Raw genomic sequence first — 25,911 nt, 5'->3', positions numbered from 1 at the left:
ATATTTTATGATCACATAAATGCCTCATTTCCAGAAAATATGTAGAATATCTTTTAGAATATAATTACTCTAGGTCTCAGTAGAATAATTGAACAATGAAAGAAAGTTTACATGGAAAAATGGAAAAAAAAATTAAAGTTTTTATATTGTTAAATTTTTTTCTATGTGTTAGTACATAAGAGTCTACTCCCTTTTTTCTGACCCCTAGAAATTTCCAACATTTTACTTTTCTTCTATAGAACGTACATATTTATTAATGTTTCCATCATATAAAAAATGGTATGTAACCTCTTGGAAAGTTGTCACTAAAGACAAATTGTTGGTACATATGAAGGAAATATAGTGGTATTCAAGGAAAGAAAAACTGTATCCTTTTTATGCTTATAGTGTTATCAAGTTTTAAAGGATTTCCATGTCTTCTCAATAAAGTTCTTCAGATACAGATCATTTCTGTGCGAATAGGATATCCCTTTACAATTATTCTTGGGATTTCTTGATATCTTTTACTCATCCATATGAGAGAAAGGGCAGTTAGAGTTTTGTCAGTTGTGCTTTAGCTTTCCCGAAGGTAATATCGCACATAGAATTAGATTAAGTGATCAGCACCTGAAAAAATAAAAAATAATGTACAAATGTAAATAATTACACCTGCAATTAGATTGACAATGGTAATGCATATCATTATTTATCTATTCTTTCGAATATAGTAATAGTGGTAAAGAAATGAAGAAGACAATGCTGTCCTTGAAAATATCTCAGCTTAGTACAAGTTTTATTAACTCCTAAGGCAAGTATATATATCAAAACACTTTATATTTAATATATAATATTCTGCATATACGTATATCCCCTTTATGTGTATTATATACTTATATATTTTATGTTTAATCATATAGTATGTAAAATATCTAAATTTTACATGTAAGTATTTTTAACATTTCATAATTTATAAAACATTTGTTACATGTCAGGAATGTAGCACACTTACACTGTTCTAACAATCATAACATTAAATGGCATATATTACTATCTTGATTTCTTTTGAGATTTAAAAAATGGGATTTTTAGGAAGCTTAGAAAATTCCCAAGTGCACTTCTTGTAGAAATATGTTACGGTTTCCTGATTTTGAAGCACTATACTCTGTTATCTTATGCTATATTATTAAGAATTAAATGGTTATATTTGAAGTTTGGCTTATGACAATAGTATTCAGACCTGGCACTTAATCAAAATCACCTGGGGACCTATTAAATATACATTTTCTCTTGCACCAATTCAGTTTTAATAAACTCTGACTGTGCAATCATAGAATATGCAATTTTAAAAGACTCCCCAGGTGACTGTGATGCACTGATAAGTGTGAAAACCCCTCAGTCTTACTTTTTCAAACTCTAATTATCATATTCCATTCAAAATTTAGCACCTCAATATATTAAGTTGCACATACATATAGTCTCAGTAAGAACATTGAGGTCAGGTGCAGTGGCTCACTCCTGTAATCCCAGCACTTTGGGAGGCCAAGGAGGGTGGATCACGAGGTCAGGAGTTCAAGACCAGCCTGGCCAACATTGTGAAATCCTGTCTCTACTACAAATACAAAAATTAGCTGCACATGGTGGTGGGTGCCTGTAATCCCAGCTACTCGGGAGGCTGAGGCAGAGAATTGCTTGAACCTGGGAGGCGGAGGTTGCAGTGAGCTGAGATTGTGCCACTGTACTCCAGCCTGGGTGACAGGACGAGACTCTGTCTCAAAATGGCTCACGCCTGTAATCTCAGCACTTTGGGAGTCCAAGGTGGGTGGATCATGAGGTCAAGAGTTAGAGACCATACTGGCCAACATGGTGAAACCCTGTCTCTACTAAAAATACAAAAATTAGCCAGGCATGGTGGCACGCACCTGTAGTTCCAGCTACTCAGGAGGCTGAAGCAGGAGAATTGCTTGAATCTGGGAGGCGGAGGTTGCAGTGAGCTGAGATTGCACCACTGCATTGCCAATAGAGTGAGACTCCATTACAAAAAAAAGAAAATCATTGAAATTGAAACAATGTTGACAGCATATATGCTTTTTAAATCTAAAATGTAGTATGGTGATAGTAACCCAAAAAACTCAAGCAATTTTTTTTCTGACTTCATTGACAGTTTCCTGCTAATAAGAAAAAATAGGGATGTCCAAGAAAAACACCACTAGGATTTTCATTAGGCAAAGACTCAAATTATGTTATTTTGTTTTATTTTAAATGCAGCATACTGTGAATTTCATTTCCATATTAAAAAGACAATATTTACTTACATAGCAATGTACAATTACATAGCAATGTACAATTATCAAAACTAAGAGATCAAGGTCACTACAATATTATTAACTAAATTATTTTGTTTTGATTTCAGCATTTTTTTATTGAAATACTTTTTACGTTTCAAGATCAACTCATGACCAACTATATTGTTTAGATTTTATGTCCAATTAGTGTTCCCCATTCAATGAATGTTCCATAATGTTTACTAGTTGTTCTTTTCCGTGATACTTTTGAAGAGTATTGGCCAATTATTTTGGTAAATGTTTTTCAATTTTAGTTTATTTTTATGGTACAGTCATGTGCCACATAATGAAATTTTGGTCAACGACAGACTACATGTACAACATTGGACAGTGGTCCAATCAGATTATAATGAAGCTGCCCTATATAGGTGTACTTATCAGGGGAAACCGCACCCCCAATATTTATTGTGGGTTATTTTCTATTCCCTAAGCATCCTGCCTGGTCTGAGAAATATAGGGAAAGAACACAAAAGAGAGAAATTTTAAAGCTGGATGTTCGGGGGAGATATCACATGTCGGCAGTTTCCATGATGTTCTCTGAGCCATAAAACCAGCAAGTTTTTATTAGAGATTTTCAGAAGGCGAGGGAGTGCACAAATAGGGTGTGGGTCACAGAGATCACATACTTCACAAGGTAATAAAATATCACAAAACAAGTGGAGGCAGGATGAGATCACAGGACCACAGGAGGTGGTGAAATTAAAATTGCTAATGAAGTTTTGGGCACACATTGTCATTGATAACATCTTATTAGGAGACAGGATTTGAGAGCAGACAACCTGTCTGACCAAAATTTATTAGGTGGGAATTTCCTTGTCCTAATAAGCCTGGGAGCGCTACAGGACACAGCGGCTTATTTCATCCCCTTGACTTTGACCGTAAAAGGTGGCCGCCTTAAGGGGGCCGTCTGTAGACCTACCCTCAGGGCGTATTCTCTTTCTCAGGGATGTTCCTTGCTGAGAAAAAGAATTCAGCAATAGTTCTCCTATTTGCCTTTGAAACAAGAGAAATATGGCTCTGTTCCATCCAGCTCACCAGCAGTCAGAAGTCTTATCTCTCTTGTTTCCTTTAACATTGCTGTTATCCTGTTCTGTTTTCAAGATGCCCAGATTTTATATTCTTCACACACACATGCTCTACAAACAATTTGTGCAGTTAATGCAATCATCACAGGATCTGAGGTGACATATATCCTCTGCAGCTTACAAAGAAGATGATGGGGTTAAGATAGTAAAGACAGGCATAGGAAATCATAAGGGTATTGATTGGGGAAGTGATAAGTGTCCGTGAAATCTCCACAATTTATGTTCAGAGATTGCAGTAAAGACAGGCATAAGAAATTATAAAAGTATTAATTTGGAGAACTAATAAATGTGCATGAAATATTCACAATGTATGTTCTTCTGCCATGGCTTCAGCCAGTCCCTTCATTCAGGGTCCCTGATTTCCCGCAACAGTACGGTTTAATTTTTCCACTGTATTTTTACCATACCTTTAAATTTTAGGTATATATAGACAGATAGATACTTCCATTGTGTTACAGTTGCCCACAGTATTCATCACAGTATCATGCTGTGCAGGTTAGTAGCCTGGAGCAATAGACTTTATCATATTTCGTAGGTGTGCAGTAGGCTATACCATCTGGATTTGTGTAACCATGCTCGTTGATGTTCACAGTATGAAAATCTACCAGTGAATGTTTTAAAATGTATCTTGGTGGTGAATGCCTGACTGTATATCTTTTTCATCCTTTTGTATTTAAGCCATATGTATTTTTATGTGTTTAATTGGTTTCTTATATATAACATACCATTGGATCTTGCTTTGAAAGATGGAAAATTTCTTTTAATTGGTACATTGGATTACTTATACTTTAATTTAATTATTAATAAATAGTTTAAATCTTCATCTTTTGAATTTCTTGTGAGACAGTTTCAATGTTTGTGTCAAGAAAAATGGACTTGAATCTATTATTTCTGAGGATAACTGTGACTCTTATAAGAGGTTGTTTTATTCTGTATTTTATAAGTCTCTCTCTATTTTGTTTCTTTGTTTGTTTTTGTTTTTTTACTGATGGCCAGAAATCGTCTAGAGGAGAGTAGAAATTGAGGATAAATACATAGTTTTTATTCCTGGAAATGAATACTTGTTTTCTTTTAGGCCTCTAGGATATGGATTTGTATTAATCTAGTTAACAGTTATTATCATTATTTTAAGCAATCAGATACATATTTTTAAATGCACAAATGAGAAAAATATTTTTATATTTATATTAAATGTATAATTTCCTGTGCTCTTCACTCCATTATGTAGATTCGGTTTTCTATCTGAGATCATTTACCTGTTGCCTAAAACAATAAATTTAACATTTCTTATAGTGCCAATCGACTGGCAATAGATTTTCTCACCTTCTATTTGTCTGAAGAAGTCTTTATTTCAAGTCCTTTAGTTTTTGAATATATTTTTTCTGAATTTAGACATATAGGTCAAATTTTTTCTTCTACTACTTTAAAGATGCTGTTCTGTTGATTTCACATGTCCATATTTTCTCATAACTTGTCTGCTGACATTATCTTTTTTCCTTTGAATGAAATGTTATCTGTTTTCACTGATTGTCTATAAAATTTTCTTTTTTCACTGATTTTATGTGATTTAATTGGAAAATATTTGAATATGATTTCTTCAGATATTTTATTCTTTCCTTCTGTCTGCTCCCTCTTCTGTTTGAACTCCTAATCTATGTGAGAAACTTAATATCATCCCACTAGTCACAGAGGTTTGTTTTCCATTTCAATCTTTTCTCTTTCTGTGCTTATTTTTGATATTTCTTGTTAAGTCTTAAATACCACCGATTTTTTTCTAAAGTGTCTAATCTGCCCTAATCTTTTCCAGTAACTCTTTCAGTTCAATATTGCATTTTTTATCATTACAAGTTCCTTTGGTTATTTTTATTACTTCCATTTTATACTTGTCTTCATTTATTTTCTTTTGAATATTTAAATGTAATATAATACATAAAATATTATATATGCACACAATAAGTTTGCACTTGAGGTAGTTGATAGATTCTTGGAAACTGCAAATTTAAGTGAAACTATATATATAACAGAAACATTTTTCTTCTCACTGATGTTATGACAAAATTACATTAAATGAAATTACGTTATTTGAAAACCTGCTATATGTTATTTCTCTTAAAGTTGCAGTTGTCAAGAACCAATTATTGATGTCAAGTAAGAATTTATCGTGATATATTTAAAATAGTTTTAAAAAACCTTTTTTTTCCCTAAATTAATTCTCTTCATTGGTACTATGTCCCATAAATTATAGCCCCTTTCTACCTCCCCAAACACCGGTTTCTTTCTGCTCAACATAGCTGGAATATAATGCTCTATTTGAGTTCCCATTTTCTGCCATGATGTCTAGAAACTGCCTTGTAGCAGAAAACCATGGTTCTCATAGGGATAACCTTATTTCTATCTTTTTCCTCATGAAACATTACTCTGCACTACCTCTTGCCTCGTATCTGAAGACAGTTATTCTGTATAATGTGTCCAATTTTCTAGTGGTTTATAGCGAGAAAAATCTCATCAGAACTGATTTATTACTTCTCTAGTGGAGGGAAAAACCTGTAACTTTTGATTAAGTGTATTTATAATTTTATTTAAAAGGTTAGCAGAGCACTTAAATTTTCCTAATCATGTTTTTAAAATAATACACTTATTTTTATTCTTATAACCATATTTATTTGTTATTTCCTTTTTTTCTTTGAGACAGAGAGTTTTGCCTTGTCATGTAGGCTGGAGTGCAGTGGCACAATCTCGGCGCACTGCGATCTCCGCCTCCTGGGTTCAAGTAATTCTGCCTCAGCCTCCCAAGTAGCTGAGATTACATGCGTGTGTCAACACGCCTGGCTAATATTTTGTTACTTCCTTAGAGAGCAATCTCTGATGATTATCTAAAACAGGTAGACCCTCCTGTTACTCTTTATTTTCTTCAGAGTGCTTAGTCCCATCTATAATTATATTTCATATTTACTTTCTTTTCATTATATGTCAGTCCCATTAGAATATAAGCTCCATGAAGGAAGGGGGTTTGTCTCTATAATTTTTTATTGTTAGAGCTCCAGCCTATAGAACAAGTCCTGGTATATCATATATGCTCAGATATCTGTTAGCTGCCATAAAGATACTATGGTAGCTTGATCATGAAAATAAATGTTTTATGAAGTAGAATAAAAAATATTTACCAAGAAAAAATAATAAAAAGAGAGATTTAATTCACATAAAGCCAACAGAAAATACATGTGTTAGTTACTATACTTTTAAACGTGAAAATATCAAAATGGTTTTTAAAAAATAGAAAAAAAGGAAAGAAATATTGAACTAAGCAAGGTCACTTAATACTAGATCTTTTCTTTCTTAAAGATAAACTCCAACTGTGTTTTGTAATTTGAATTAGACATGAAAGCAACCATAAATATCAGTGATGAATCACAACTGTGTATGGGATGAAAGGGTATGTGCCTTATTTATTTATTTATTTATTTATTTATTTATTTATTTTTTTGAGATGGGGTTTCACTCTTGCTGCCTAGGCTGGAGTACAATGGCATGATCTCGACTCACTGCAACCTCCGTCTCCCGGGTTCAAGTGATTCTCCTGCCTCAGCCTCCTGAGTAGTTGGGGTTACAGGCACCTGCCATCACGCCAAGCTAATTTTTGGTATTTTAATATAGAAGGGGTTTCACCATGTTGGCCAGGCTGGTCTTGAACTCCTGACCTCAGGTGATCCACCCGCCTCGGCCTCCCAAAGTTTTGGGATTACAGACATGAGCCACTGCACCCGGCTCTATATGCCATTTTTTATTGTCAGTTTTAGGACTGGGACGTTTTGTTACAGACTGAAAAATAAATAGTTTAATATTCAGGTTTTATATTTAGCATCCCATGTATTGCATAAGTTAAGATCTAAAACACATGATAAAATATATTCATTAAAACTATTTTTCCCTAATTTTAATATGTACATATAAAATACAGAAATCAGGCATATGTATAAGTATACATGTCTTATAATTTTGAACTCAGTGGATTCATAGCCAAAGATAGCAAGGCATTTTGTAAAACAGAAGAGAGCTGCTTCATGTAAAATGTCAAGGATACAAGATATGGTATGATTATTTTTCAATTTATTTCCTGAATCACTTGATATGTACACCCTTTACTGTTTAATCATTATTAAACTACTTATTTATTTTTCATAAAATATTGTAGCTTTTTATACATGTATAGATACTTTTTCTGTTTTTTTTTTTTTAAGAGTATATGGGAGGAATAGGTTTGATATTTAGTATAAATATTAGTTAATATTATGTTTTGCAGTTATCATTGTGTATTAAGATATAATATTTTAGGTTTGCCGTTTGGGTGACAAATGCATGGTCTTGCAAAAATGTACCTAAAGTAACAATAGAAAAATTTATGATAATTTTTATTAAATGTTTTCATTAAAGAATTTCCACAATATACTATTAAATAAAGTGAACATAGGTGTAAAAAAAAATGTAATCTGGTGACGTGAAATACCTAATTATGCAAACAAATAGAGATAGTCATTCATTTGTCTTCCTTTATTATGTTTCTCTTCTTGGAGGGGAGGATAAAAAGATATTAGGTCACTGATTGATTTAATCAGAGAAGACCTAAATAGAGGTCTGTCATAGGTTGGGTTCTCTAGTGGCTGAGCCTGAAATGGGAAATTCTTATTTGTTTCTGGAGAAAGTGTTCTCAAGAGGAGAGTCAGAGGAGGAGGGCAGAGTAGGGAGAAAAGCTCAGCAAAATTGTGGTGTCACCTGGAAGCTTGTTTCAGTCTGATCCCCTAGGAAAGTTCTAAAACTTGAATTTTTTCACAAAGTTGGTCCTACCCTGAGGCATTCTGTTTCTGTCTGCTCTTCAGCTGTCATAAGGTATCTTTAATGCTTTTTAGGGAAGCTTTTTCTTTCTTATACTTTGCTTTAAGTTTTTGATTAACATATCTGAGCCTGGTTTTTGTTTTTGTTTTTGTTTTTTTCTCTTTCCTCGGAATCGACAGTGTTTGTAAGTGTTATTATCCTACCTCTCTGAGGTACTCAAGACATTATACCAGTTGGTGCATCTAACTCCATAAGTACTCCTTTGCAGTTTGTAATGGTGAAAATCTTAGCAATGCCACTGTTAAAGCATGATAGGAACTAACAATACTTAACCTTCAGTAGTGAGGTCCTCCTTGTCCCCGAGCCATTACGTTATCCATACCTAGCATTCCAACTTAGAGAAACCTCCTAATGTATGGAATTAACTTGAGCAAGATAACATAACGTCAGGCATTTTTGGTTTATTAAAGGCAGCAGAGAGATGACAGAATGCAAAATAAATCAGGATAATTCCATGTACTCCCTCTCCATTCCTCCACAGAGCAAAAGATAGCATAAAAGTGATTTCCAGATCTCCCATGACCTTAGATGAACTTTCAAAAAGTTTAATCGCAGCAAGCAAGAATCTGTCAAATGGGGCAAGGAGAAACTGTGATGAAGCTGTGGGCAGAGCTTTGCTAAAGGTAAGGAAATGTGTTTCCTGCTCGTTTCTTCCGTGGGTGATAAGAAACCACAGGGAATGATAAAATGGTGCTCAGAAGGATTCTGAGACCATCAGACACATCAGCAGCATGGGATACCAGAAAAAACATTAGAACAAGGTGGCTGATGGCACCTGAGCATAAGATCTTGTCTAGAATAATGAGACTAAAATTTTGTACAAATGCCTTTTAACACCAAATGTATATAAATGTTATTTCCAGGTACAAGAAACAAAGTGAGACTTCACAGTAGTAGGTGAATTTGAAGTTGTGTATTCTACATGGAAGGTCAACTACATCCATACTTTAATGTTAGGAAAGGAAGCTGAGGTTACATATTTCAATTGTGGCTCTGGGAGTTGGAACTGATTCCCTTAAAAGATAGTGGAAACCACAAAAAAAAAAAAAATTAAAAATGACAATAATAGAAACTGACCTATCTACTTAAGGTGGTGAAGGACAAATGGGCTACTTACTTATCTTTCACTGAAAAAAAAAAAAAAAAAAAATGAAGCCTATGGCTGGTGCCACATATGAGTGAATCACACTGTAGAGAGGGCACAAGCTAAAAAATTAAAATATGGCTCTTAACCAATAAATCTTGGGAACCTCAGGATAAACAATCAAGTCTACAACTCAGGATGTAAACAAAAACTAATTCTCACGAAATTTAAACTCACCGATGAAAAATAAAATAGTATTCAAGATAACAGAAACAACAAATGAGGGAAACTGACTCTTCTCACATTACCCTCCAATACTATACACTTTTGTATTTGTATTATTTTATACTAATTTATTGTTACCATTGTACTAAAATGATTAAAGATGACTTTGCATAACTATTTATTTTTATTTATTTGTTTATTTTGAGACGGAGTCTCGCTCTGTAGCCCAGGCTGGAGTGCAGTGGTGCGATCTCGGCTCACAGCAAGCTCCGCCTCCCGGGTTCACGCCATCCTCCTGCCTCAGCCTCCTGAGTAGCTGGGACTACAGGCACCCACCACCACGTCCGGCTAATTTTTTTGTATTTTTTAGCAGAGATGGGATTTCACCGTGTTAGCCAGGATGGTCTCGATCTCCTGAACTCGTGATCTGCCCGCCTCGGCCTCCCAAAGTGTTGGGATTACAAGCGTGAGCCACCGTGCCCAGCCCAAGTAACCATTTCTAAAGATTCTTTTCAAATTAAAACAATAAAAGCCCTATAGCTGTTGTGGGCAGCAGGGCAGGGGGAGGTCTTGTTGTCCTAATATATTGAGAACATCCTTAGAATAATATAATTATTTTTCCTTGATAAAGATTGGCTTTTAGACCAATATCTGAGGGATAATCTCAGCAAAATGGCCAATGTAGACAACTTCAAGCTTATTGTCCCACATAAATATTGTGTAAAAAAGAAGCAGAAAACATCAGAATCAATTTTGTGGAAACTCTGAAAAACAGTCTAAAGTTTTCAGCAATCAAGTAAGAGTTGAATCAAGAAAAGTAACTTCAGAATCATAGGAATGTGTTGTAGCAACATTATTTGTCCTTATCCTACTCACATTATGGCAGGACAGCAGTTTTAAAATGGTAGAGATCTTAAAGTGGCAGCAACTCACGTTCTCAAAGTCGGGCAGTTTCCTTGTTTCCGGAGGGAGCAAAACAAACCTCATTGATAAAGTATTGGCTATGTCTATTTTAACCTGTCTGGGGGCTACATGCAATACTCGTGCAAGGTATTCACATCTGTTTTGCCTAACTTGCAATTCTGGTGGAAAATCAGAGAACATTGCTGGAAAACATTGTAATCAAGCTAACAATCCTTACATGCCTAGAGCAAAAAGTTTATACTCAAAATGTACAGTAAACTGCCTAAGGCAAAAGCTGGGTAGTTTTTTGTGGGAGAGAAATTATGATTTGTCAAAAGCAACTGTGTAAACCAGGGAACATAGAAAAGCATCTGGATACTCAGGGTAAGAATCTAAGAAAAAACCTGAGAAGAACCTGAGCTCTCCCTACTCTCAGGGCAAGCCTGGATAAGAGTTGAGAAACTGCCCCAGCACAAAGTCAGTTTTCAAAGACTAGGAAAGATGTGTGTTTCTCTTGTTCTATCTTTTATTTATTTATTTATTTATTCACTTTTTAGCTCCAAAAAAAAAAACACTGTCAAAACATTTGATAAACATAAACTAAGGAACAGAAACTTCAATGACCACATTGACAAGGGATACAGTCTTCTCAATAATAGTTTGGCAAAGACACTAAACAAATGGGCTACCACAGCCTTCAGTAAGTCCCCGACAAAAAAAAAAAAAAAAAAAACTAGGGAAGAGATTGAGTATAATTTCTGGAATGACCACATTATAATGCCCAAATGTCCAGTTTTCAGCAACAAAAAAAAAAACAATGCATATAAAACCAGTGAAGTACAGTTCATTCAAAGGAACAAAATAAATTGACATATATCATGCAGAAGGCTCAGATATTGAAATTACTAGACAACTATCTTAAGTATGTTCAAAGTGCTAAAAGGAAACACAAATAACTAAGTGAAATTAGAAAAATCTATATATGAACAAAATGAGAATTTTGACTATTAAGAGCAGTTAGGAAAAGTAATTAATAAGAAATTGTAGAGCTGAATAGTATAAAGACTAAAATAAAAATTTCACTATGGGGTTTCAATAACTAATTTTAGCTGGCAGAAGAATCAGTGAACCTGAAGATAGAGCAAATGAAATTATCAAGCCCACGGAGTAAAAAGGAAATATTAGGTTGGTACAAAAGTAATTGTAGTTTTGCCATTTGCACCAATCTAATAGAATGAAAACAAGGGAACAGAGCCTAAGGGGCTTCTGGGACACAATCAAGCTATATATGACAAAACTGCATTTCAAGAATGAGGGAAAATTAAGCATCTCTCAAATAAACAGAAACTGATAAAGTGTATTATTAGTTTGTCTATACTATAAGGAATGCCAAAGGGAGCCCTTCAGGTTGAAATAAAAGGATGCTAAACAGTAACTGAAAGCCATATGTAGAAATAAAGATCTACGATAGGAGTAAATATATCGGTAAATATAAAAGCAGGTATTATTGTAACAATACTTTCTATTTTCCAGCAAGATATAAAATAAAGGGCAAAAAAAATTTTGAATTTACATTATTTGGCACACTATGCATAAAAACGCAATTCATGATGACAATGACAATATAAAGGAGGGATGAAGAGGGTGAATAGAAGCAGAGTTTCTGTATGCTTTTAATGTTAAGTTGACGTCAACTAACAATTTACCATGTTAAATGTAACACTCATGATGAGTACAAAAATAATCTAAAAACTACACACAAAATGAAATGAGAAAATAATCAAAATGGTTCAGTACAAAAAGTTAACTAAACACAACAAAGGGAGTAATGAAGAATATGAGGGACAAACACTATGTAAGACAAACAGAAATAATAGGAAAATGGCAAAAGCAAGTTTTTTCTAATTAATGATTACTCTGAATATAAAGGAATTAAACTCATAAAAGGGCAAAATTGACAGAATGAATAATACAGAAGAAAAACTATGATCCAACTATATGATGTCTGTAAGAGACTAATATAAAGCACAAAGATATCTGTAGATTGAAAGTAAAAGAATGTAAAGGATATAGTATGCAAGAGAGCTGTGGTATCTATACTAATATCAGGGAGAAAATGGAATTTACATTAACAACTGTTGAAAGGACAAATAACATAATATATTGATAAGTATCTTAAATCATTAAGAAGATCTAACAATTATAAGCATGTGTTTTAAATAACAGAGTTCCCAAATTATATGAAGGAAACATTGACAATATTGAAAGGAAAAATAAACAATTCAACTCCCAATAATTGATAGACCAGTTATATAGAAAATCACTGTGGAAATGAAGGACTTGAAAAATAATATAAGCATCTAGACCTAACAGACAGACATATATATATATAAAACAATCCACCCAGTAACAGCAAAATAGATGTTCTTTTCAAATACATGACATGGAGTATTCTCCATGATATAGTACTATACATTAAGGCCACAAAAGAGATCTCAATGATTGGATGCTAAAAACAAATTACATGGAAAACTAGAAAATTCAAAAATTTTTGGCAATTAAACAACACACTGTTAAACAACTAATGGATCAAAGGAGAAATCCCAAAGGAAAATATATAGCCATAAACAAAAACCCAAATAACATATATCAAAATGTATGAGATCCAGCAAAAGCACTGCTTAGAAGGAAATTTCTAGCTATAATTTTTTAAATTAAAAAGAAAGCTCCCAAATCAATAACCTGACTTTACCTCAAAGAACTAGAAAAAAACAACAAGAACAAACTAAGCCCAAAACTAACAGAAAGAGGAAATTGTTAAGGCTAGAGCAGAGATAAGTAAAATAGAGAATAGAAAAACAATAGAGAAGATGAGTAGATCCAAAAGTTTGTTCGTTGGAAAGATCAGCAAAGTCTGACAAATATTTAGCTAGACTCAAAGAAATAAAGAAAGAAAACACAAATAACTAAAATATAGAGAAGAAAGAAAACTAGAGATAGAAGTGGGGACATACTGTTAACCTTCGGTAAATAAAAAGATTATAATACTATGAACAGTTGTATGCCAGCAACTTGGATAAGCTGGATGAAATGGGCAAATTCCTAGAATACCTTAAATGACTCAAGGTAGAAAATTTCAATAGACCCATAACAATAAACTGAATTAGTAATCGAAAACCTTCCCACAAAGTCCATGACAGGATGGCTTCACTAGCAAATTCTATTGGTTGTGTTATTAATTATGTATAAAAATCTATGACAATTCTCTACTACTCAGCTTTCTATAAAATAAGAATAAAACACTCATATCATGGTATTTCTATGAATGTGAAATCAGATAAAATAAGTCTATGCAGCTTTTGTAATAATATGATTATATTGGCAACTAACATTTGTATTTTCTTTTTTCTTTCTTTCTTTTTTTTTTTTTTTGAGTCAGAAGTCTCGCTCTGTGGCCCGGGCAGGAGTGCAGTGGCATGATCTCAGCTCACTGCAAGCTCTGCCTCCCGGGTTCACGCCGTTCTCCTGCCTCAGCCTCCTGCCTAGCTGGGAGCACAGGCGCCCGCCACCACACTCAGCTAATTTTTGTATTTTTAGTAGAGAAGGGGTTTCACCGTGTTAGCCAGGATGGTCTCGATCTCCTGACCTCCTGATCCACCTGCCTAGGTTACAATTCATTAAGACACCCCACTTAACCAAGAAGAGAATTAACGTAATCATGAACATGTCAGTTGAAGATGGGTAGAGAGAGTGAAGTTATGTGGCTTAAATTCCATCTCTACAGAAGAAGACTACAAGTTTAGGTTATTGCAGGATAATTCTAAGCAAATTATAGGAGGAGGACCCAAGCAGAATGTAAAAAGCTTAGGGTTCTAATTGTTTTCATTACCCATGCATTCTTGAGTAATTCTTAGTTCTTTTTCTTTTCACCTCCCTTCTATTTCCTTAACCTTGAAGTTTCACTTTTTAATAATTACAAATGTATGTGGAGTCTCTAGCACATATCTTTTGATATGCTTACCATATCAAAAGCATCTAATAAGTGTTACTTTCCTTCTCATTTTAATGCTGCCAAAATTACCTATTTTCTTAAACTGTAAATCAAAGAAAAAAATCCTTTAAATTTGTGCAATAAGACCATGCTTTGGGGTTGTATGTGTCTATTTAATAGAACTATTAATGTCTTGCCCATTTATTCTTTAAATCTTTGTCTAAACTATCACATCAGATGATAATATGTTATTTGATTTGAATCTATGTAATCCTTCACTAATTTTGTATTTTTAAGACGGGGTCCTAACTTTAAGTTGAATAAGACAACTCTCAAGTTATCTCTAAAGAGTTAAAGTAGACCCGGTTAGATTCAGATAGAATGCTAGGTTTTTGCTCCCTGAAACAAGTGGGGAGTCAGACAGACTAGTCAAAGAATTAATTTTTTCTCTCACCACCTACAACAAATTGCTAAAGTGAAAATAAATAGAATAGTCATATGTAAATTAGAGTATATATTTAAATCCAGTAGACAAACAATGAAGAGAGAGAGATAATTTAAGCTCAATCTTACTGGCTGTGAGAGCCACAGGAAAACAGATTATACTTTATGATAGAAGCAGAAGCATAAAATGATTGAATTAAATATCGGTATGAAGCTTTAGGAAAACTTTCACCTGTGCACACACCTCACACTTCCCAAAATGTTTTCCTGAGATTACCACTTCTGGAATCTAAAATGTAATATATGTGTAATAAATCAAAGTTGACTGTCAAAGGTAGAATATGGCATGGAATTTTCAGGTAGAATATGAGTGATAGTACAAATGTGGCAGTCTATCTCGGATGCCTTCCAAATTAGAATAAAGCTATGATTATACTAAGTGATGTTGTGATACAACGATAGGTCTATGTGTAACGTCAGGTATTGATAATTTCAGATGGAGGCATAGTAGCACTGTAGTGCATTGCTTTATTATTTGTCAAAGTCTCCGCGCTTATGGCAACAGAATGTGTTTGGATTTATGACAGCTGACAATGTGATTTAAATTATGAATCTGGGATTTTTTAATAGAATTTGAATAATCCAAAAGAATAAAAACTTAGATAGTTGTGATTAATTTTAACCTCAGTAGGCTGCTTACCTAGGAGAACTGTGCCAACATTTGAAGGAACCAATGAAAAATGAAAACCTCTATTTCCTGAGTGGATATAATTTTTGTTGACACATATGTTTGTGAAAAAAAAGTAGGTTCTGTTTTAAAAACTTTCTGGGAAAATGTTGGCTCTGCAAGCGTGTCATTTCACATAAAGTTTAGATAGGAAAATATTTGATTACGTAAAATACCCAATGTGTCTGAGAGGAATATTGAAACCTTTGCCTTTTTGAATGAACATTGGAGTCATTGATCACACTGATCATCTAAAGTCCAATTTTATCATTATGATGGGCTCCCCAGGAATTCTATTTCCCTCAGATCTCACTCTTCTAATTTTGAAAAATGCTGAGGCTTCTAGAAAAAAATCTAAGACCAGAAAATAAATTTTTTTCCAGACACATAGCACAAAAGCGAAAACTAGTTATATATATATATATATACACTTATTTATTTATAGTTATAGAGTGTTATATAAAGAAAATATCAATGACAACATGAAAAATCAAAATATTAATGTACTAAGATGATATATTATAATCCCAAATATGTATTGGTTAATAAAGTATATTAAAATAAAAATTACATATTATCTTGTAGCAAATAACAATAAACACTTCATATGTAAAAACTATAAAATGTGAACAAAGCAATAGTCAGAAGAAAATTTATACATTGAAAGTCAATAATATAAAAGCAAGCAAGAAAAAGATAAGCTTTTATGTAAATAGTGTGGAAAAATAGATAAATAAACCAAAAAAAAAACCCCACTAATAAACCAAAAGGAGCTATAGAAAAACAAAAATGAAAAGTAATGGGAAAATAAATACCATAGTTAAACAAAAGGTAAACAAAACTGTAGCAATCATTTTTTATAAAAACACAGAAAGCAGAAATTAGCAACATTTAGAAAGAATGATGTAACTATAGATATTAAAACATGCAAAAATTATTTAAACAGTTGGTGCTTCTTTACACAAATTAATTTTAAAATCAATTTAGGAATAAACCAATTTTCCAATTTTCCAGGTCAATTCAACTAACAAAAAATAGTTGAAGAGAAATAGAAAACTTGAAAAATGAACAGTCACAAGACAGAATACAATTATTAAATGCTTAACACAAAAGTTCAGCTTTAATCGCCCTTCAATGAACAAACACTTAGATTTTATATACAAAGTTCCAAAGCACAGAAAAAAACTGTAAGATTACAGAGAATGAATTGAACATAACCCCTGTAACTAGAACCAATAAAGGACATCACAACAAAACAATGCCAGAGATCAAATCATGTTAAAACATGAGACTATCTTAAATAATACCTAATACAGGTATCTTAAATAAATAACATGATATAAAATAATATTTTATGGTTATTTAAATAGTGAGATATCCTGCCCAAGAAATATTTGCTTAGTTATTCAAAGATGTTTAAATGTTACAAATTTTATCAATACATTCTCTTCATTATCAGTTTCAAGGAAAGGTCCCCAGATTTTTAAAATGTAAGAGTAACTCCTATTGAGCCAGTCCTCCCTCAGATAGTAAGCAAAACCCCTGGACAAAAAATAAATAACAAGTACTTGAAGGCATTGGCAAACACTTAAAGGTAAGCAGATACTCTATGTCAGTCTACAGTGGGATAAAGAACAGTGAAGGTGAGTGTCCTAACTTTTTCAAAAATTTTCCAGAGTAAGCTCAGTCTTACTGGCTTAAAGGATGAGTGGACAGACATTGGGGTAAAACCACAGTTGAAAAGAAAAACAAAACAAAACAAAACAACAACAACAACAAAAAAAACCTATATAAACAGAGAGCCATAATTTGGAGCCCAATATTTTGTAAAAAATCTCTGTCCAAATCTCTGATCGACTCCTAAGCTATACTTGTGCAAGGAAGACTTCAAGAAACCTAGCTACCCCGGGCACAGTGGCTCATGCCTGTAATTCCGGCACTTTGGGAGGCCGAGGCAGCTGAATCTCCTGAGGTCAGGAGTTGGAGACCAGCTTGGCCAGAAACCCTGTCTCTACTAAAAATACAAAAATTAACTGGGCATGGTGGCGGGTGCCTGTCAGCTACTGGGGAGGCTGAGGCAAGAGAATAACTTGAACCCGGGAGGCAGATGTTGCAGTGAGTAAAGATCACACTGCTGCAATGCCTGGGCGACAAGAGTGAAACTCTGTCTAAAAAAAAAAAAAAAAAAAAAACCTAGGTAAAGACAACAGAAATAAACAGAGAAGTTCTTTTGCTACCTTGAAAAGACCAAGAGTTTGGAGTTTGACTCCTGCCAATTTAGTTTTCTTAAAAAAAAAAAAAGCGTTTTTTAGATTAACAGAATTACAGCCAATACTATGTTCATTTACAATACCTAGGACATATTCTAGAATTATTAGGTGTAGGAAGAAATAGAAAAAAAAAAAAAAATAGTAAGCAGCAGTGGACAAAACAGTCCAAATCAGTAAAATGCTAAAACCAGAGGTGTGATTTCTTGCCTGTTTTCACAGTGATTATGCAGACATTATTTTCTTCAGGTGAAACGATGGAGTTTCTACCAGCAAGAGACCTACATATCCCAGGTATAGAGTGCTGGGAAGGCCCTCTTAACAATCATGGTGGACTGATGGAGTACAGTTTTCTTAGCTTAACAGGGACAGGATGAAATCAGTTTCTGTAAAAATATGAGTCTATTGTTAGAGTCACAAATCAGAAATGAACTTAACTGGACATTGGATGGAATAGACTTAAGAGAGGCAAAAAGTCTAGTTCAGGATACGGCTGAATGAGGGTAAGAATGAAGTTCCCAATACTATTGTCAAAATATAACCAGGAAACTATAACTGGGGATGAAGGACTCTTTGGAAGTTGTTCAAGATTGCTAACTCAGCTTTTTCTAACAAGAATGGGGCACAGCCTTGGAAATTCTGAGGAGCCCAATGAGGCCTAGCAATGACAAGCTGCAATTTGTTATAGCTTCAATCAGCTGGCTGCTGAATTGAAAAGCCTATTAGTGTTCAACAACAGGCCATATTGGTATACAATTTTCAGTCACAACTAACATTAAAATCATCTTGCTCAGATAACCAGGGAGAAATAACTTATGTCTAATTACTTGTTATTTGTAGCTATTAAATATTTATATCTATCGTATCATGAATCTTTAAAGATAGAAGAAAACTCAGAGATCATTAAGAACTTTGCTGTAAAATACCACATACATTAGCCACATTGTCTATTGAGCACTTGAATTGTGGCCACCTTAAATTGAAATGTATTGTACTTATAACATATACATTGGATTTCTTAGACTTAATACAAAAATAACAAAAATAATATAAAATATCTTATTTTTTTCAAAAATTGATTACATATTAAAATTATAATATTAGATTTACTGAGTTAAATAGAATACATCAATATAATTAATGTCACTTTTTTCTTTCTAAAAGGCAGCTTTTGAAAAGTTTAATATTATGTGTGTGGCTGACATTGGTGGCCCACATTATATTTCTATTAGAGTTTATATACACCAGGATTAGCAAACTTTTTTAAATAGCCAAATAGTAAATATTTAAGGCTTTGAATGGAAAGTGCTAAATTCACTTTCTTTCTTTTTTTTATTATTGTAGTTTAAGTTTTGGGATACATGTGCAGAATGTGCAGGTTTGTTACATAGGTATACATGTACCATGGTGGTTTGCTGCACCCATCAACCCGTCATCTACATTAGGTATTTCTCCTAGTGCTATCCCTCCCATAGCCATGTACTCGCTGACAGGCTTCAGTGTGTGATGTTCTTCTCCCTGTGTCCATGTGTTCTCATTGTTCAGCTCCCACTTGTCAGTAAGAAAGTGCAGTGTTTGGTTTTCTGTTCTTGTGTTAGTTTGCTGAGAATTATGGTTTCCAGCATCATCCATGTCCCTGCAAAGGACATGAAACAATCCTTTTTCATGGATGCATAGTATTCTGTGGTATATATGGGTCACATTTCTTTATCCAGTCTGTCATTGATGGGCATTTGGATTGGTTCCAGGTCTTTGCTATTGTGATTAGTGCTTCAGTAAACATACATGTGAATGTGTCTTTATAGTAGAATGATTTATAATCCTTTGGGTGTATATTCAGTAATGATATTGCTGGGTCATTGTATTTCTGGTTCTAGATCCTTGAGGAATTGCCACACTGTCTTCTACAATGGTTGAACTAATTTACACTCCCACCAACAGTGTAAAAGCGTTCTTATTTCTCCACATCCTCTCCAGCATCTGTTGTTTCCTGACTTTTTAATGATCACCATTCTAATTGGCATGAGATGGTATCTCACTGTGGTTTTGATTTGCATTTCTCTAATGACCAGTGATGATGAGCTTTTTTACATATGTTTGTTGGCCACATAAATGTCTTCTTTTAAGAAGTGTCTGTTCATACCTTTTGTCCACTTTTTGATTTGTTGTTGTTATTTTCTTGCAAATATGTTTAAATTCCTTGTAGATTCTGGATACTAGCCCATTGTTAGATGGATAGATTGCAAAAATGTTCTCCCATTCTGTAGATTGCCTGTTCACTCTGATGATAGTTTCTTTTGCTGTGCAGAAGCTCTTTAGTTCAGTTAGATCCCATTTCTCAATTTTGGCTTTTGTTGCCATTGCTTTTGGTGTTTTGGTCATAAAGTCTTTTCTCACACCAATGTGCTGGATGGTATTGCCTAGGTTTTCTACTAGGGATTTTATGGTTTTAGGTCTTACATTTAAATCTTTAATCCACCTTGAGTTAAATTTTGTATAAGGTGTAAAGAACAAGTCCAGTTTTAGTTTTCTGTATATGGCTAGCCAGTTTTCCCAATACCATTTATTAAATAGGAAATCCTTTACCTATTGCTTGTTTTTGTCAGTTTTATCAAAGATCAGATGGCTGTAGATGTGTGGTGTTATTTCTGAGGCCTCTGTTCTCCTCCATTGGTCTATATATCTGTTTTGGTACCAGTATCATGCTGTTTTGGTTACTGTAACCTTGTAGTGTAGTTTGAAGTCAGGTAGCGTGATGCCTCCAGCTTTGTTCTTTTTGCTTGGGATTCTCTTGGCTATATGGGCTCTTTTTTGGTTCCATATGAAATTTAAAGTAGTTTTTTCTAATCCTGTGAAGAAAGTCAATGGTAGCTTGATGGGGATAGCATTGAATCTATAAATTACTTTGGTCAGTATGGCGATTTTCACAATATTGATTCTTCCTATCCTTGAGCATGGAATGTTTTTCCATTTGCTTGTGTTTTCTCTTATTTCCTTGAGCCGTGGTTTGTAGTTTTCCTTGAAGAGGTCCTTCACATCCCTTGTAATTTACATTCCTAGATATATTATTCTCTTTGTAGCAATTGTGAATGGGAGTTCACTCATGATTTAGCTCTCTGTTTATTATTGGTGTATAGTAATGCTTGTAATTTTTGCACATTGATTTTGTATCCTGAGACTTTGCTGAAGTTGCTTATCAGCTTAAGGAAATTTTGGGCTGAGACGATGAGATTTTCTAAATATACAATTGTGTCATCTGCAAACAGAGACAAGTTGACTTCCTCTCTTCCTATTTGAATACCCTTTATTTCTTTCTCTTACCTGATTGCCCTGGCCAGAACTTCCAATACTATGTTGAATAGAAGTGTGCCAGTTTTCAAAGGGAATGCTTCCAGCTTTTGCCCATACAGTATGATATTGGATGTGGATTTGTCATAAATAGCTCTTATTATTTTGAGATATGTTCTTCCATCAATACCTAATCTATTGAGAGTTTTTAGCATGAAGTGGTGTTGAATTTTATTGATGGCCTTTTCCATATCTATGGGGATAATCATGTAGTTTTTGTCTTTGGTTCTGTTTATGTGATGGATTACATTTATTGATTTGTGTATGTTGAAGCAGGCTTCCATCCCAGGGATGAGGCTGACTTGAGAAGCAAGAGCAAACTCATTCAAAAGCTAGCAGAAGGCAAGAAATAACTAAGATCAGAGCAAAACTGAAGGAAATAGAGACACAAAAAACCCTTCAAAAAAATCAATGAACCCAGAAGCTGTTTTTTTCTTTTGTTAAAGATTAACAAAATAGATATACTGCTAGCCAGACTAATAAAGAAGAAAAGAGAGAAGAATCAAACAGACACAATAAAAAAACGATAAAGGGAATATCACCACTGATCCCACAGAAATACAAGCCACCATCAAAGAATACTATAAACTCCTCTACACAAATAAACTAGACAATCTAGAAGAAATGGATAAATTTGTGGACACGTGCACCCTCCCATGACTAAACCAGGAAGGAGTTGAATCCCTGAATAGACCAATAAAAAGTTCTGAAATTAAGGCAGTAATTAATAGCCTCAAAAAAGGCTGAGGACCAGACAGATTTACAGCTGAATTCTGCCAGAGGTACAAAGAGGGGCTGGTACCATTCCTTCTGAAACTATTCCAAACAATAGAAAAAGAGGGACTCCTCCCTAACTCATTTTATGAGGCCAGCATCATCCTTATACCAAAACCTGGCAGAGACACAACAAAAAAAGAAAAATTTAGGGCAATATCCCTGATGAACATTGATGCGAAAATCCTCAATAAAATACTGGCAAACAAAATTCAGCAGCACATCAAAAAGATATCCACCACTATTAAATTTACTTCATTTCTATAGCATTTTTTTCTTTCTTCCCTCACCCACTTCCCCCCTTCTTCTTCCTTCTTCCTTTTCATTTAAAAAAATTAAAAGCATCCTTAGCTTGAGACCTATTTTTAAAAAGCAGGCCATTGGATATGGTTGGCCCAAGAATCTTAGTTTTCTGACTCCTAACTTAGATCAACCTATATTATATTGATAAGTAAACCAACCTCAAGCGTTATATTATTTACTCTTAACCACACACCTGGAAGCCCATCTTGAATCTCCAGGGTTAATGTTTCTAGTATACTATAAAATAGTTATGGTTAAGGATTATGAATCTTTTTGGTGTTTCTTGAGATTTACTTTCCTGAAATGCTTCATATGCTCTTTATAGAATTACTTTAAGCACAGGTATATTCTATCTAATTGTTGAACACATTATCAACCTGCTTTTCATCAGTGATTTGCCAAATGATTTTAATGTCAAGTTTAATTTGACCACAAGAGAATGTTGCCTGCTTAAATATCTGACATTGTGCAATTCATTTATTTTTTCTTTGCTAAGTTCATTCTTCTCAGAGCTGTTGCCACTAAGGCAAACTTCATCTACTAAATTTTTCAACCTTATTCATTATCAAACTGTTTGAGTTATCTTTCTCAATCACTGCTAGTATTTAGAGATTATTCCCAGTAGACTCAGGTAAATGTAGTTAGCCTGGACTGTAGCACAACCTCATATGCCACTAGTATTTCAATTTCACAAATACCAGAATAGTTTGTATCACTTGCTGACTCGAGCACTAAATTGTCAACGTAATACTCTTTATAATTGCCTCTTCTTGAAGCACAAGCAACATTTGAAATGGCGATTTCTTCCTGGGTTTCTTAATAATCATAATGTGCATTGCCTCAAACTATCCTGTGATGGACATGTTGTATAAATAAGAAATAAATCTCAGCTCTTGTAAACCAATGACATTTGTAGGCTTTTTGTTACTTCAGCATAAGGTGTTTCTTCTGACTGATACCTTTGATCCATAGATAGGAAACCCTGCTGCAGTAAAAGGTGAAGGAGGTATTGTAGAGTTTGTCATAAAACTGATGAGTGTAATCTTTTCTTCTTATCTTGCTCCAATTTTTTTGATCATTAGAGGATAATTATGGAGTATAAAATAAATCATACATTTGATAGTATAGTAAGTGAAAGTGGTTAAAATATGAAAGCTGAGACTTAGGCAGAGGAATCCAGAAATTAAGATGTTAGCAAAGAGACTTCTGTTTCTCAGAGTAGAGTGTATTATTGGTGGGTAATATTGAGACTTGATTAGTAAAATGGCAATATTGCTAATTTCTCTGCTTAATGTTATACAACAGACCCAACAATTTATCTATCTACGCTCATTTCTCTCTCTCTCTAGGTATATATTTTATATATTTTTTTCTTTTAAATATTTTCTTATAATATATTATCTCTATTTTCATAACGATTCTTTTAGCATGGGCTTCATTATTTATTATGTATCATAAGAACCTCCTAACTCATGCTTCTGAATATATTCAAACTCTTTACTGATTTATTTTCCATATGAATCCCAGAGTAATCTTTTAAAATTATAAATTTACCATATCATTTTCTGAATTAAAATATTTGGAAATATTTTATTTGCCCTGAGGCAAATAAATCTTTTCATAACTGTATAAAAGGCTTAATAATCACTGCTTCTCAATGCCCCCACTCCATACTGAATTGTTTGCAATTCCATGTATCATACCCTTTCTCCATATGTCCTGGCATACAAGCAGGAAAGGGGTCTTAGGAAATCAAGTCAAATCAATGTGGTCTTAGCAAATTGTATCAAACTGAATAAAGGCAAACACATGAGCATAACTCCTGAAAAAAAATCCCAATAATAATATTACATAGTATATAGACTAAGTAGACAGAACATATAAATTATAATCTTTGGTGTTATAAGTCACCACACACAAGATTTTTCTCTAGCCGCAGTTATTATTTTCTGTAACTAGTTCTTATATTTATCATGGTTGATTACAGGAAGACGAACAGATTCTGACCTGAAAAGGGTGATATGCAGATTTAGTTGGATGTTAAATATTCCTTGAATTTCCCTATTTCTGGACTTTTCTTTGAGACTAATGGCTTTGTTACCTTTCACTTTATTTTATTAACAAATAGTGTTTTCTTGACATTTTCATAACTTTTATTTTCTTTGATTTTAATGCTCAGCTGAACCAATTCAATTTATTTTTAATTTTTAAAATTGCTATTTTTCATGTAGTTAGATTTTGTCTTCAATTTGACTACCTTTATAATACACAAATTTGTAATTGAATACACTATTATGTCACCTAATTATTCTGCTCACTTGTACCAAAGTTATTAAGATAATTGTAAATTGTTCACATATTTTAAAATTATTAATCCTCTTCTTAAAAGTATTGTGTTTCATAATCACCTTGATTTGTACCATGCTTTACTTAATTTTACTTACCACCATAATACAAAATCATAATGCTTTTAGAAATTTTACTTTATATTTGTTAATTTATTTGGATGATTACTGTATACTACCTCATACTATGTTTTGGGTTACCATTTACAGCTATTTTTAAATCTAGAAATATTATGAAATTTGTAACTGAATTCCTTCTGCCTGTAACAAACTGGATGTGAGCTTTATAAAGTTAGCAAACTAGCAATTTTCTATTTTGTATCACACCATATATAGCATATTCCCCTTGCCTAGAGATCAAAGAGAATTTTTAGATTATTTTTTCAACTAAACTTATTAACTATTTATATATTAACATACTTTTTAATACATGTGTTTTCTACTCACAGAATCCGTAAACGTTTCATTTACAGAAATGACATTTTCTTTAAAATAAATTTTCTGAGATCTGGTATTTGAGTTCCAAACTGTATAATCAATACATGTGAAAAGAAGCATTAAAACTTTGCCCAAATCTAATGTAGTCTATAAGTGTCATTACATACTTTAGGCAGAAGTATATCATTAAAGAATCATGTCACTTAGTTAAATATATATTTATAGAATATATAAATGGTGTAAGACATTTGACTTCTATTTTATTGAAAGATGTTAGTTGTAGACCACTGAATTAATTTCATGACCTACCTACCAGTTAGGTCAAAGCCAACTATATGAAACATATTTGTAATACACAAAAGCTTATGGAGGATGGATATACTCAGAAAAGATGAGGATTCTTCAAATCTTGGGCAAAAGGTGCAGAGAAATAGTGGAAAAAAGCAATAAGAAATAAGTTAGGAAATGAGATCTGCAGCTGAATGTAGAAACTTTGTTTTGGAATTTGTATTTTTTTTAATTATACTTTAAGTTCTAGGGTACATGTGCATAACGTGCAGGTTTGTTACATATGTATACTTGTGCCATGTTGGTGTGCTGCACCCATCAACTCGTCAGCACCCATCAATTCATCATTTATATCAGGAATGAACTTCCATTCACAATTGCTTCAAAGGGAATAAAATACCTAGGAATCCAACTTACAAGGGATGTAAAGGACCTCTTCAAGGAGAACTACAAACCACTGCTCAGTGAAATAAAGGAG

General features: G+C 33.5%; 1 long non-coding RNA gene across 4 annotated transcripts in view; it reads left to right on the top strand.

Moving 5' to 3' along the window:
- The window catches only part of LOC111552343, a 573,045-nt gene that overhangs the window by 34,446 nt on the left and 512,688 nt on the right, over positions 1-25,911 (top strand). For all 4 annotated transcript variants that reach the window (XR_003306615.1, XR_002734613.1, XR_002734615.1 and 1 more), the window contains one exon: positions 8,778-8,919. This is a non-coding gene — a long non-coding RNA (uncharacterized LOC111552343). The remainder of the gene's footprint in view (positions 1-8,777; positions 8,920-25,911) is intronic.

Source organism: Piliocolobus tephrosceles, chromosome 10 (assembly GCF_002776525.5).
Source record: "Piliocolobus tephrosceles isolate RC106 chromosome 10, ASM277652v3, whole genome shotgun sequence".
In the NCBI taxonomy this organism is placed as follows: Eukaryota; Metazoa; Chordata; class Mammalia; order Primates; family Cercopithecidae; genus Piliocolobus; species Piliocolobus tephrosceles.
Note: the sequence above shows the minus strand (reverse complement) of the source record. Positions and strands in the feature narration are given on the sequence as shown.